At 44.7% G+C, this 14692-nt stretch overlaps 2 pseudogenes; both read right to left on the bottom strand.

Moving 5' to 3' along the window:
• Positions 1-2023: 2023 nt before the first annotated feature.
• Positions 2024-3410, bottom strand: LOC120905503 (annotated as a pseudogene).
• A 2777-nt stretch (positions 3411-6187) lies between these two features.
• LOC120905493 lies at positions 6188-7160 on the bottom strand (annotated as a pseudogene).
• Positions 7161-14692: the final 7532 nt, after the last annotated feature.

The following is a 14692-nucleotide window of genomic DNA, read 5'->3' as shown; positions in this document are numbered from 1 at the left end:
ATAAAACATATTCCAATTGGTATGTGTTAAAATATTCAGAAATTGTCCTTCCTGACACTTTAAATCCATTAAAACACATCGGCACCACTACAAATTGCACCACTATTGGTACATTTACCCTACTTCTCCAAGTTTTCAGCTGGGTTTCAGCTGGGTAATAGTTGCTGCGATTGATAATTTGATGAATTTTCAATCCATATGAACCGTTTTGAACAACCACTTAAATTTCTAATGTCGCCATATTTCATTTTCTTCACTGATATTGCCGATGGAGCACTTCATGAACTTTCAGTACTGTTGGCGATAGTTTTACTTTTTTCAATAGACACAGTCGTAGATGTATAACTGTGTTTAGTTGCTATCCAGTTAATGAAACGACCACTTAAATTTCTAATATCAAAGGATGTTGATTTCGACCCCCTCTTTGAAGCGGTCCCCCGTCGTGTCCGTCTGTTTCGAGCGCTCCGAGCCGGCTAGATCGACGAGATGAAACTTTGAGCGCGTCACCACGGCCAGATCGTACCGGGCGGTATGGTGCAGCGTGAGCGTGAAGATCGCTATCCAGTTAAGGAAACAACCACTTAAATTTCTAATTTCAAAGAGTCCCGGGCGGTTGGTGCCGGCCGGCTTCTCCGCCAGCAGATCGTACACCTGGTCCTGGTATACCTTGATGAACAAGCAGGTGATCCCGATGTGAGCTGCTTTCTCCTTGTCGACCGAAATTGGATATTTAGTGCTTATAGTTGATATCATGCTCTGCAGTGGGTTCTGGTCTTTAGTGTTCTTAGTTCTCTTAGCTATAGTTCTCTTATGCATATATTCATATATTCATATTTATTTGTCTACCTTTTGGTTACACAAATACTTAAATAATACGTATTACCTATGTTCTTAACCTATCAAAATTTACACAAATTATAAAAAATTTGAGAAAAATTTTTAGAAAATTAGAATTTAATAATTAAAAATTAAGGCAGCACGGGATTATGGAGGGTTCTGATGCGGGATCGGAAAGAGGATAAGGGAAGGTTGAAATCAAACATATAATATACACAGTTAAATCGACGAATTGCACGAAGAAGGGGGTCATTACGGCCCACTGCAGTTCGGCGGGAAGGGATCACTAGGGGAGGGCGGTTTCGAAGAACACGGTTAGGGGCGTAGAAAGGGATAGAAGAAAGAAGGGAAGGAGAATCAATATTACCAAGGAGTGATGCGGCAATAAAGGTGGATTGGGCATGGGAACGGCGGTTTTCCAATAGTTCCAGGCCAAGCTGCCGACACCTGCCCTCGTAAGGAGGTATGGGGGAGGACAATACTTGCACTTGGTACGGACATCATTAATAAAAATTATGAACAGCAAAGGACTTAGGACACTACCTTGCGGTACGCCTGCACTACATGAAAAGGGAGTCGAAAACATATCATTAAATTTAACACTATAGGAACGATCACATTGAAAAGAACGTAACCAAGATACAAAAAGATTATTTACGTCAAGTTGTGAAATTTTATTTAGAAGTAAGGAATGAGGAATACGATCAAATGCAGATTTGAAGTCAGTATAAATAGTATCAACTTGTTTAACTGACTCTAACTGGGATGATATGAAAGAGGTGAAGGACATAAGGTTAGTTGTTGTAGAACGGTTAGGAAAAAAGCCATGTTGCTGAGGGATAATAGTAGAAGAGGTGAGTTTAAACACATAGGTATGGATAATATGCTCAAATACCTTGGTAATTGCGCATTGTATTGAGATGCCACGGTAATTGCAAACGACAGACGGGCTACCTTTTTTGTGTATGGGAACTAGCCATGCTCGCTTCCACAATAAAGGGAATGAAGACGTGGACAAAGATAGGTGAAACAATTTTACCAATAGAGGGACAAACAGAGAAGGTGACTTTTTTAAAACCGAGGCTGGTATTCCATCCGGTACTGGGGAGAAGGATGGCTTAAGTTTTTTTAAGAGCTTCAGAGACTGTATTAACATTGACAATACCCTCAGCCCATGCGACGGAGTTTAAACCAGGCCATATACCCTCAGACTCTGTGAAAGGTTGACTCTCCGGTCTAGACAGACCATTAGTTATAGTTTGGTAAGTTTGGTGGTTCTTGAGTAATTTTTATTTTTTAAATTATTTTGTTGAAAGTCCAAACCACCAATCGCTAGGTTTTAGGAATTATTACCCTTAAAAGCTAAATCTACATTTAGATCCTGCTCGCGTAAACCTTTACAAGTCGCTGAAGCAGGAGATACAAACAGCGTTTCACCTCGATCTCGATATTAACCCAAAAATGAGCCAACTTTCAATCACCGTAACACAGTTACCTTGAGGTATGTAGCCAGATATATGATGTGTGTGAAAACCATCTCTAATAGCTCTAATAACCTCTTTCCCTGAACACGATCATCCCAGCGACGGTTGCAATCGCCTTAGCTGTATCCGGCCGGCAGATCCTCCGGACCATCTTTGGCGGTGTGCTGGCTTGCTGAGGATTGCTGAGGACTGCTGATTGCTGTCGTAATAGGATACGATTACTTTAGCTTATTAACAGCATGCTGGCCTTATATCCCAGCAAGAAAGGTTACCACAATATTTCTCAGTTCGGCACGACGTTAGCTGGATGAATTGTAGCATAACTTGTCTGCGTTACGATGCATACTTCGCTGTTGAGCTGCAGCCAGGATCCGAAAACTTTGGCAACTTATAACAATGGCAGGACTGTGAAACGGAAGTGCTGAATCGAAGGAAAGTGAAATGTGAAATAGTTCTATTATATCTATTTAAAATCCGTAATTTACAATTGTTTATACTATCACTAAAAGGAAAGGTTATTGTTTCATACTGATGCCAGAATCGTTCGATGAGCTTGCCTGCGACATCTTTGTAATGGTTGCTAAATTAAACGAATTGTTTGCCAAAATTGCCTGCGACATTCTTGCCATGTTTGCCATGTAATTAAACGTACTACTGTTCGCCGACTTTGCCTGCGACATCTTCACACTGTTCCGCAGATTCTCGTACTTTCGTTGGGTTTGCATGACTTGGTTTTTGATTTCGGACTCGAGCTCATCCAGCCGCTTCAGTGATTCGCGTGTCTTCATTATTGATTCGATCAGCCGCTTGCGTTGCTTGTGTTGGAAGAGCAACGTTTAGTAGGACATTTGATACAGCTTGACCGGAAACGAGTGGTACAGCATCTTTTCCTTCCCGCCCATTGAACTGTCCCAGCTCGGTAAAGTGCCGCAGAGAGTTGTTGCATACGGGACAGGTAGTGCCACGGTTTGTTTTCCCCATACACGTGCGGCACAGCACGTCCAGGCAGGATAGATGGTAGAACTTGGTGTCTTTATTCACCATCTGAGCGTTGCACAGGTTGCAGTGAATCCATTGCTGGGCGGACATGATGTATTTTGTTATCTTAAACACACTTTTTGGCACACAAAACTAGGGAATTGTTCTGGAACAATGCGGTCGGTATGGTTGTTTGACATTTGCCGTCTCGATAATTGCCTACTTGATTGTAAATTATTCCAATGGTATCTGCGCTTGTTCAATTACAGAAGTGTGCCATCAATTTCAAAACGGCCGTTAACCGTTCAAAACTTAAAGAAAATAATGCAATACAGTAAACGCCAGAGCCATTATTTTCAATTTAGCAAGAGACTCGACGAAGTCAACGGAACAGCCCTTTTGCCATCTTCTTCCCAATCTTGCCACTTTAAATATTATGATTATTATTGTATAACACGCCCCTTGCACACATCTCCTCATTACCGGCGGCCGTCTCGCTTCTCGCTATTTCACGCACACCCTGTGCCTCGATTAAAACACGGCCCGATAATGGCCGCTCTCGCTGTACATCCCCAGCTACGGCAACATCGTCGTTCGTTGTTTATGCGGATTATTGACATTTTACGGCACGCGGCCGTTTTACGCGGTGGGGGCAATATTTTGACATTCCGGTAATTCGATAATTGATTTTCTCACATTGCAGATGGGTTGCTCTTTTAGGATCTTCATGATTTCTTCGGGCGTTTGCAGAATCATGTCAATTGTTTGCATTAAGCATTCCTCGAGTTTTCCGCTGGGTTTCAGCTGAGTAATAGTTGCTGCGATTGATAATTTGATGAATTTTCAATCCATATGAACCGTTTTGAACAACCACTTAAATTTCTTACAGCGCCATATTTCATTTTCTTCACTGATATTGCCGATGGAGCTCTTCATGAACTTTCAGTACTGTTGGCGATAGTTTTACTTTTTTCAATAGACACAGTCGTAGATGTATAACTGTGTTTAGTTGCTATCCAGTTAATGAAACGACCACTTAAATTCTAATATCCAAGAGTCCGGGGCGGTTGGTGCCGGCCGGCTCCTCCGCCAGCAGATCGTACACCTGGTCCTGGTATACCTTGATGAACAAGCAGGTGATCCCGATGTGAGCTGCTTTCTCCTTGTCGACCGAAATTGGATATTTAGTGCTTATAGTTGATATCATGCTCTGCAGTGGGTTCTGGTCTTTAGTGTTCTTAGTTCTCTTAGCTATAGTTCTCTTATGCATATATTCATATATTCATATTTATTTGTCTACCTTTTGGTTACACAAATACTTAAATAATACGTATTACCTATGTTCTTAACCTATCAAAAATTTACACAAATTATAAAAAATTTGAGAAAAAAATTTAGAAAATTAGAATTTAATAATTAAAAATTAAGGCAGCACGGGATTATGGAGGGTTCTGATGCGGGATCGGAAAGAGGATAAGGGAAGGTTGAAATCAAACATATAATATACACAGTTAAATCGACGAATTGCACGAAGAAGGGGGTCATTACGGCCCACTGCAGTTCGGCGGGAAGGGATCACTAGGGGAGGGCGGTTTCGAAGAACACGGTTAGGGGCGTAGAAAGGGATAGAAGAAAGAAGGGAAGGAGAATCAATATTACCAAGGAGTGATGCGGCAATAAAGGTGGATTGGGCATGGGAACGGCGGTTTTCCAATAGTTCCAGGCCAAGCTGCCGACACCTGCCCTCGTAAGGAGGTATGGGGAGGACAATACTTGCACTTGGTACGGACATCATTAATAAAAATTATGAACAGCAAAGGACTTAGGACATACCTTGCGACGCCTGCACTACATGAAAAGGGAGTCGAAAACATATCATTAAATTTAACAATATAGGAACGATCACATTGAAAAGAACGTAACCAAGATACAAAAAGATTATTGACGTCAAGTTGTGAAATTTTATTTAGAAGTAAGGAATGAGGAATACGATCAAATGCAGATTTGAAGTCAGTATAAATAGTATCAACTTGTTTAACTGACTCTAACTGGGATGATACGAAAGAGGTGAAGGACATAAGGTTAGTTGTTGTAGAACGGTTAGGAAAAAAGCCATGTTGCTGAGGGATAATAGTAGAAGAGGTGAGTTTAAACACATAGGTATGGATAATATGCTCAAATACCTTGGTAATTGCGCATTGTATTGAGATGCCACGGTAATTGCAAACGACAGACGGGCTACCTTTTTTGTGTATGGGAACTAGCCATGCTCGCTTCCACAATAAAGGGAATGAAGACGTGGACAAAGATAGGTGAAACAATTTTACCAATAGAGGGACAAACAGAGAAGGTGACTTTTTTAAAACCGAGGCTGGTATTCCATCCGGTACTGGGGAGAAGGATGGCTTAAGTTTTTTAAGAGCTTCAGAGACTGTATTAACATTGACAATACCCTCAGCCCATGCGACGGAGTTTAAACCAGGCCATATACCCTCAGACTCTGTGAAAGGTTGACTCTCCGGTCTAGACAGACCATTAGTTATAGTTTGGTAAGTTTGGTGGTTCTTGAGTAATTTTTATTTTTTTAAATTATTTTGTTGAAAGTCCAAACCACCAATCGCTAGGTTTTAGGAATTATTACCCTTAAAAGCTAAATCTACATTTAGATCCTGCTCGCGTAAACCTTTACAAGTCGCTGAAGCAGGAGATACAAACAGCGTTTCACCTCGATCTCGATATTAACCCAAAAATGAGCCAACTTTCAATCACCGTAACACAGTTACCTTGAGGTATGTAGCCAGATATATGATGTGTGTGAAAACCATCTCTAATAGCTCTAATAACCTCTTTCCCTGAACACGATCATCCCAGCGACGGTTGCAATCGCCTTAGCTGTATCCGGCCGGCAGATCCTCCGGACCATCTTTGGCGGTGTGCTGGCTTGCTGAGGATTGCTGAGGACTGCTGATTGCTGTCGTAATAGGATACGATTACTTTAGCTTATTAACAGCATGCTGGCCTTATATCCCAGCAAGAAAGGTTACCACAATATTTCTCAGTTCGGCACGACGTTAGCTGGATGAATTGTAGCATAACTTGTCTGCGTTACGATGCATACTTCGCTGTTGAGCTGCAGCCAGGATCCGAAAACTTTGGCAACTTATAACAATGGCAGGACTGTGAAACGGAAGTGCTGAATCGAAGGAAAGTGAAATGTGAAATAGTTCTATTATATCTATTTAAAATCCGTAATTTACAATTGTTTATACTATCACTAAAAGGAAAGGTTATTGTTTCATACTGATGCCAGAATCGTTCGATGAGCTTGCCTGCGACATCTTTGTAATGGTTGCTAAATTAAACGAATTGTTTGCCAAAATTGCCTGCGACATTCTTGCCATGTTTGCCATGTAATTAAACGTACTACTGTTCGCCGACTTTGCCTGCGACATCTTCACACTGTTCCGCAGATTCTCGTACTTTCGTTGGGTTTGCATGACTTGGTTTTTGATTTCGGACTCGAGCTCATCCAGCCGCTTCAGTGATTCGCGTGTCTTCATTATTGATTCGATCAGCCGCTTGCGTTGCTTGTGTTGGAAGAGCAACGTTTAGTAGGACATTTGATACAGCTTGACCGGAAACGAGTGGTACAGCATCTTTTCCTTCCCGCCCATTGAACTGTCCCAGCTCGGTAAAGTGCCGCAGAGAGTTGTTGCATACGGGACAGGTAGTGCCACGGTTTGTTTTCCCCATACACGTGCGGCACAGCACGTCCAGGCAGGATAGATGGTAGAACTTGGTGTCTTTATTCACCATCTGAGCGTTGCACAGGTTGCAGTGAATCCATTGCTGGGCGGACATGATGTATTTTGTTATCTTAAACACACTTTTTGGCACACAAAACTAGGGAATTGTTCTGGAACAATGCGGTCGGTATGGTTGTTTGACATTTGCCGTCTCGATAATTGCCTACTTGATTGTAAATTATTCCAATGGTATCTGCGCTTGTTCAATTACAGAAGTGTGCCATCAATTTCAAAACGGCCGTTAACCGTTCAAAACTTAAAGAAAATAATGCAATACAGTAAACGCCAGAGCCATTATTTTCAATTTAGCAAGAGACTCGACGAAGTCAACGGAACAGCCCTTTTGCCATCTTCTTCCCAATCTTGCCACTTTAAATATTATGATTATTATTGTATAACACGCCCCTTGCACACATCTCCTCATTACCGGCGGCCGTCTCGCTTCTCGCTATTTCACGCACACCCTGTGCCTCGATTAAAACACGGCCCGATAATGGCCGCTCTCGCTGTACATCCCCAGCTACGGCAACATCGTCGTTCGTTGTTTATGCGGATTATTGACATTTTACGGCACGCGGCCGTTTTACGCGGTGGGGGCAATATTTTGACATTCCGGTAATTCGATAATTGATTTTCTCACATTGCAGATGGGTTGCTCTTTTAGGATCTTCATGATTTCTTCGGGCGTTTGCAGAATCATGTCAATTGTTTGCATTAAGCATTCCTCGAGTTTTCCGCTGGGTTTCAGCTGAGTAATAGTTGCTGCGATTGATAATTTGATGAATTTTCAATCCATATGAACCGTTTTGAACAACCACTTAAATTTCTTACAGCGCCATATTTCATTTTCTTCACTGATATTGCCGATGGAGCTCTTCATGAACTTTCAGTACTGTTGGCGATAGTTTTACTTTTTTCAATAGACACAGTCGTAGATCTATAACTGTGTTTAGTTGCTATCCAGTTAATGAAACGACCACTTAAATTCTAATATCCAAGAGTCCGGGGCGGTTGGTGCCGGCCGGCTCCTCCGCCAGCAGATCGTACACCTGGTCCTGGTATTCCTCGATGAACAAGCAGGCGATCCCAATGTGAGCTGTTTTTTCCTTGTCAACCGAAATTGGATATTTAGTGCCTATAGTTGATATCATGCTCTGCAGAGGGTTCGGGTCGTTAGTGTTCTTGGTTCTCCTGGCTATAGTTCTCACATTGCAGATGGGTTGCTCTTTTAGGATCTTCATGATTTCTTCGGGCGTTTGCAGAATCATGTCAATTGTTTGCATTAAGCATTACTTCTCCAAGTTTTCAGCTGGGCTTCCTTGTTCCATTTTTGAAAATGAAGGATGTGGTTTTAATTTGCGTATGACGTGTTTTTTCATATTGCATCGGGGGATCCTGCGGCACTATCGTCAAGTCTGCCGACTTGACAAATTGTTCATCCCATAGACCGTCGCCCTAAGCAAGGATTGACTATCCGGCTACGGGGTACTTAATTAGCATCGAAAGCCTGTATAGGCCGGCATGACCCGCTACCCTCAAAAGAAAGTTATTTGTTTCAGTTACTATCGAAAGACTTGAAATATAGACACGCGCGAAGCGTGAGTCGAAGAGTAACCACCAAATAAAGAAGACCAAATTGTGAACCGAATCAAACCTCCTCACTTCATGTGCTTCAGTGAAAGAATTAATCTCCTCTCATCCAACAGTCCACTGCAACCAAAGCTTGTGTTGGACTCTCCTCGCAGTCCAAACACATACTAGTGTTCATCGATGATAGTTTACATGCATGTTTTAGCCATCATTCAGGATTAGTTAAGATGAGTTGTATATTTTGAGATTTTTCTAATCTAGCACGTCGGGCAATGTTGATGATGTGATCATGTGAAAATTCCGAGTAGCGTCAACGCATTCCAGTAAACATGAGTCAATCAACATCAAGCAAGTGGAACGGTGGAATCTTCAAAGCGTCCCGTTGTCCCTCTTTTTACGATCTTACCTCCATGTGCAAGCAAAGTAAATTGATAAGCTTTTTTAATTATGTGTACCAGGGCAACATACGGCGCACGCAGTTACTCAGGCCCCCCTCAGTCGCGTAATTCTGCGGTTAACCTCCAAAAACTAGGGTAGCGATCACGCGGCTTCCCTCGCACACATGATCTGCATGACCGCGCAAGTCAAGCAAAAGGGGAAGTCTATTAATGCAAATTGCGTGTTTATTTGCGTGTAGTCGTGCTGAAACTGAGAAGCCTCCCCGGAGCGCTGGGAAACCGTCCACAGTGCGAGAGAGAGAGAGAGAGAGTGTGGGAGTACGCGCACGAACACACACACCCGCGTGATACGGATTTGTTTATCCCGGTGCTGCAGCGCCGCCCTTGTGCAAATCGGGCCCTTGTGCCACCACCCGTCGTCATGCTTCAGTGGGCAAATAGCCGAGAAAGAAAACACCGCAAGATGATGATAGCGGAACTTTTTCGCACTCCCCCCCCGTCTCCCCCCGATTCCTATCGCATTCTTTCTCTCAATCGAGCATAAAACACATATCAACTCCCCCCCCCCCCCCCCTATTCACCACTTGCTGCGTGGAAACAATCCGCTGCGGCCGCGTTTAATGCTTTATATATGCTGGCGTGTTATCCCCGTGCTAAGCCACATGTACACACATACACACTGCCAAATTGGATACTGGGTAGGCGTTGGGGGGGGGGGGAGGGTGGTTCATCGTCGTACCGTGCAACCCCAGCCCGAGCATCCTTTCTTCCTTCTGCCCCCCCTTCGCGCTTCCCCTTCGGTTGCGAAATTGGCAAAAGAAATGAAAAGAAATTAAAGAAGCAAGCAAAGTGAATGGGAAAACTTTTCTCCTTTCGCGCGGGCGGTCGTCCCTCTCGTGCTTTTCCTCCGCCTCGGCGTGTGCATGCGTTTGCCCCGGGAGGAGAAATAAACCGGGCTTAACCTCGTTGCCTCTGTGCCCTGGTGGTCCGGTTGGAACTGGCTGGCGGGTGTGTGTGTGTATATATGGAAATGTGTGTGTGTGTGTGTGTGTGTGTGTGTTAGGCGCGTAAGGGCCGGGAAAGGTGTAGTGCTGGTCGGGTCGGTGGGACGGGGCCCATAAAACGTAAAAGAAAAAGGGATAAAAACTTACGCCACAACTTCCCAACAGTTTCACACTCACGCTGTTTCGTTCACTCTATCTCTCCATTTCACTGTTCAGCTTCACGCGCACTTCGTCCAGATACAGTTGGCTGCAGCTTATATGGGACGGTTGATTTTTTTTTATTGTTTACTAATTTTACGAACTGTTTATTCCACACAGATAAGATTGCATTTCTCTTTATGGCAGATTGCTTGGCTGCTTCGCCGAACGACTAAAATTCTCAAACATCTGACGGCAGCAAATTAATAGAAACATAAAATATTTGTCTCTCTCAGATGAATGTCTTCCTGAGACATTTCATGTTTTATTTTGTGATCTAAAGTGGTTATTTTCTAAGACCTTCATTAGAAACGTGTATGCTAAAATGGAATGAAATTTTCGTTTTACTTCGCGATACTTACGCTTGGGCCGGCGTTTGGACCCTTTTTATTTATTATTATTTATTTACCAACAGATGTGTTTTGCAATTTCGAGGCTGAGACAAACTGAGTACTTAATCGCTATGCTACGCCAAATCCCTAATTTATTCCCCTATCATTTGCCTTGATCCGGTGTCGCCAAAATTGAAAATTAATAAAATTTTCACCTTGAATGCATTGTTCGTTAAATTCAAATTAAAGTGATTCGACCATGCATTGAATTGCCTTGCCATAGATAGTAACGGTTCGTTGTATCCATCTCATCGTTGTCTCTCACCAACCAGTTAGTTACGAGAGCGTAGAGGTCTCGAAGGCACGTATATGTTGTTCTTCTGTAAAAAGGACTAGGTCCTCTGAATTGGTAGCATTTTAAAGCAAGTCTTGTAAACTTCCGTCGTATTGCCTCTATTCTGTTAATCAATGTAGTGCAATTTGGGAACCAAAGTACTGAGCAGTACTTCACGCACGAGCGCACAGGACTGGTAAACAACGACTAAAGACATGAGACATCACTACATTTACGGAATTGTCGAAATATAAAACCTAGCTTCTTGTATGCCATTTTAACAGTGTTGTCAATGTGTAAACAGACATTTAAACCAGAGTCCAGTATAATACCTAGATCACAAACATCCTGACGACGATCTAACGCACTTCATAACAACGAATACTTTTAATTGATCGCTGTTTTAGTCTATGGAACGATAGAATTAAACATTTATCAAACCCATTCATAATATTTTGAAGGATAATGCAATCGCTAGGACTTTTGCTCGGTAAAACGTTTGACGTTATCAGCATACTTATCTGTGAATGGTAAGATGTATGCATGAAGCGTAGACGGTGCTGTGTCCCATGCTGGAGGAGAGCAACTGTAGCATTCCCAACCCGCGTCTCTGCGTGCGGTTTTCGGTAGGCTTTCGGAGGGAGGGTTCTGCCCGTGTTGAATGCTGGATGTATGCTGGCGACTAGGGGTAGTGGAAGACGGAAGTATTCTCACGTACGGTTTCTTTCAGCGTACACTCCCCCCAACTCCCTCCATTAGCTTTCTGTTCAGTTCCAGCGCGCGCAGTACCTCACGAGATATAGCTATGTGACTTGCATAATGCTCTCCGGGCTGGCAAAGATTGGCACAAGTCCGTTCTCTGGTGTCCGGTAGCGGCATACGGTGTAGAAGAGAAAGGGATGGGGAAAGGCAGTAAGGGAAGAAGATAAGGCGTCGAATATGTATGTGTGTGTATGGTAAAACTTTTTCGATCAACTTTGCGACCTGCTCTCCCGCCTGCTTCGTAATAGCGAGCAGTGTCCGTGCTGTTGCTTTTGGTGGATGTCCTTAAGCAACCCATCACAGAAAATATCTTAACACTAGAACCGCCGATGGGACTTTTTTGTCCCCCCATCGCACTCGAAAAAGGTGTGTTATTCCGCTTGCCGCCGTGACAAACCATTGAAGCTTTCTGACTTTTTTTTATTTTGAACGATCTTTCCAATGCGCTCATAAAAATAATTGTATCCCATATGGCTCTTTAAAAAAAATCATTTTTATCCTAGAACCGCCATATGGGACATTTATGGAAAATACGTAGTGGTGACTGGTATATCTGCTGTCAACGATTGACGGATGTGCTTCTGCAAGTTTGGCAGCACTGGGTAGAAAGTATGAAAGTATTTATAGCTATAAGCCTGTAAGTATTTATACTCCCAGCTTTTCGGGAAAGCACTGGCTATGATTGGGTTCGCCCGTCAAGCTAACAGCGTCGAAAGCTTGGTTGAGTCGCTGACCAGCGTCTGCGACGAGACGATGTCGCGGGTCAGTCCCAGCGCAGGACCACACAGGTCGGCCAGCTTACTGGTGGACTCCGGCGATCCAGTCGATGATCGACGAACTCTCCAGGAAGGAGCAAACGGCGATGAGGACCATTCCGCCGGAACAAGATCTCCTAATGGACCTCCAAGCTGCCAGGGAGAGCCTTCGGAAGGCTATTCGTGAGAGCAAGAACGAGGCGTTCGACCGGTTCTTGCTGTCGATCAGGGAGGACGAAACCGGAAACTTTTTCCGGAAAGTTTTCCACTGGTTCCAGGGGGGCCCGCTCAGCCCCGGAACGTGATCCAGCAGAACCGTGGCGAATTGGCGACGCCTTGTTCCCGGTTCATCCGCCGGTAGAGTAGCCTGATCTCGGAGATGGCAACATGTCGCCGCTTCGATCGATCGGCCTGACCGAGCTGGACCAGATAGCAGCCAGCATGCACCCGCGGAAAGCTCCTGGGCTTGATGGAGTACTGAACGCCGCTCTTACGGTAGCTCTCAGGCAGCAACCGGAGCAAATCACCGGGCGAACCGTCGTCCTTTCGCCCGATTTGCCTGCTTGATAACACGGGCAAGGCTTTGGAGCGGCTGCTATTGAACCGGCTCAACGAGCATATCGAGGATCCAGAGAGTCCGCAACTGTCCGAGCAGCAGTGCGGATTCCGGCGAGGGCGATCTACTCTGTAGGCCATACAGCAGGTCGTAGACGCGGGACGAGAGGCAAAGTCCTTCGGCAGGACGAACAACCGTGACCGGCGCTGCCTCATGGTTGTGGCCTTAGACGTCCGTAACGCGTTCAACACGGCCAGCTGGCAGAGTATCGCCGAGGCGCTCCAGGCGAAGGGTGTCCCAGTGCAGTTGTGTCGCATACTGCAGGACTACTTCGCCGACAGGGAGCTCGTGTACGACTCGGCGGACGGGTCGATTACACGCCTACTATCGGCAGGTGTTCCACAGGGGTCCATATTGGGCCCCACATTGTGGAACATCATGTACGACGGCGTGCTAGCCGTAAAGCTCCCTGAGGGCGCCTCCATCGTGGGATTCGCCGATGATCTTGCGATCCTGGCAGCGGGGACAACTCCAGAACACGCCACGGCGATAGCGGAGGAAGCAGTTGCAGCGGTGAATGGCTGGATGGTGCGGCATCATCTTTCTCTGGCGCCGGAGAAGACGGAGCTGCTGATGATCTCCAGCAAACGAAACGGATACCGAAACATCCCGATTAATGTCTGCGGAGTGGAAGTGCACTAGAAACGGTCGATTCGTTACTTGGGGGTCATGCTACACGACCACCTATCGTGGCGCCCACACGTCGAGATGGTCGCGGACAAGGCCCTCCGTGTGGTGCGAGCGTTGCGTGGCGTTATGCGCAATCACAGTGGCCCCCAAGTAAGTAAGCGGAAGCTGCTCGCCGCAGTGGCCGCGTCCATTATCCGCTACGGCGCACCCGTCTGGGCGGACGCCACGGACTTGCAGTGGTGCAGGCGGATATTGGATCGCGTACAGCGCCTCTTGGCCCAGGGCATCACGAGGGTTGAACCTGTAAGCAATAATTATCCGTAATATAATTATCATAAGGAGTTTATCACTAGAAGCTCTGTAATGTTATATTATTCTACAGAAATTGCTTTGATATCTTTGGTATGCGGTTCATATGATCACAATTCTATTGTTTCATTGATTGAGTTGCTAATAAAGCTTCATTATACCTAATTATAATGTTTATTCATTATCTATCCACAAGAAATCCTTAGGTAATAATAAACATGTCTAAATATTTACACATAACTAATGGGACAAAATTGTCCCATCTGGCGGTTCTAGTGAGGTTGAAAAGCCCGGTGGTTCTAGTGTTAAGCTTGCGCTGGAGAAGTCATGGAAGGAGGTGAGCTCGGACGAACGGTGCAGTGTAGTGTTAATGTTTGTAATCTGCCACGAAACTGTGCACGCTGACCAGTGTCGTGTGGTGAAATTCTCACTAAGCTGCTGCCGCTGCCAATCTTGCAGGGAGGGCAGCGAGGAGATTTTGCAATGGTGCAAGGGCTTTTGCGGTAGAGTTATTAGCATCTAGTGTCACACTTGACAGGGTCCGATTGACTCTCGACAGGACCGTTTCAATGTGGCTATACTCAACGTACTCAAACATATAGCAGGCAGATGTTATTATTTGTTTTTGGTTGTGAGAATTATTGTTTGCTTCCTGTATG

This window comes from Anopheles arabiensis, chromosome X, assembly GCF_016920715.1.
Source record: "Anopheles arabiensis isolate DONGOLA chromosome X, AaraD3, whole genome shotgun sequence".
NCBI classification, from domain to species: Eukaryota; Metazoa; Arthropoda; class Insecta; order Diptera; family Culicidae; genus Anopheles; species Anopheles arabiensis.
The sequence above is the reverse complement of the archived record's forward strand: the minus strand, read 5'-3'. Positions and strand labels throughout refer to the sequence as shown.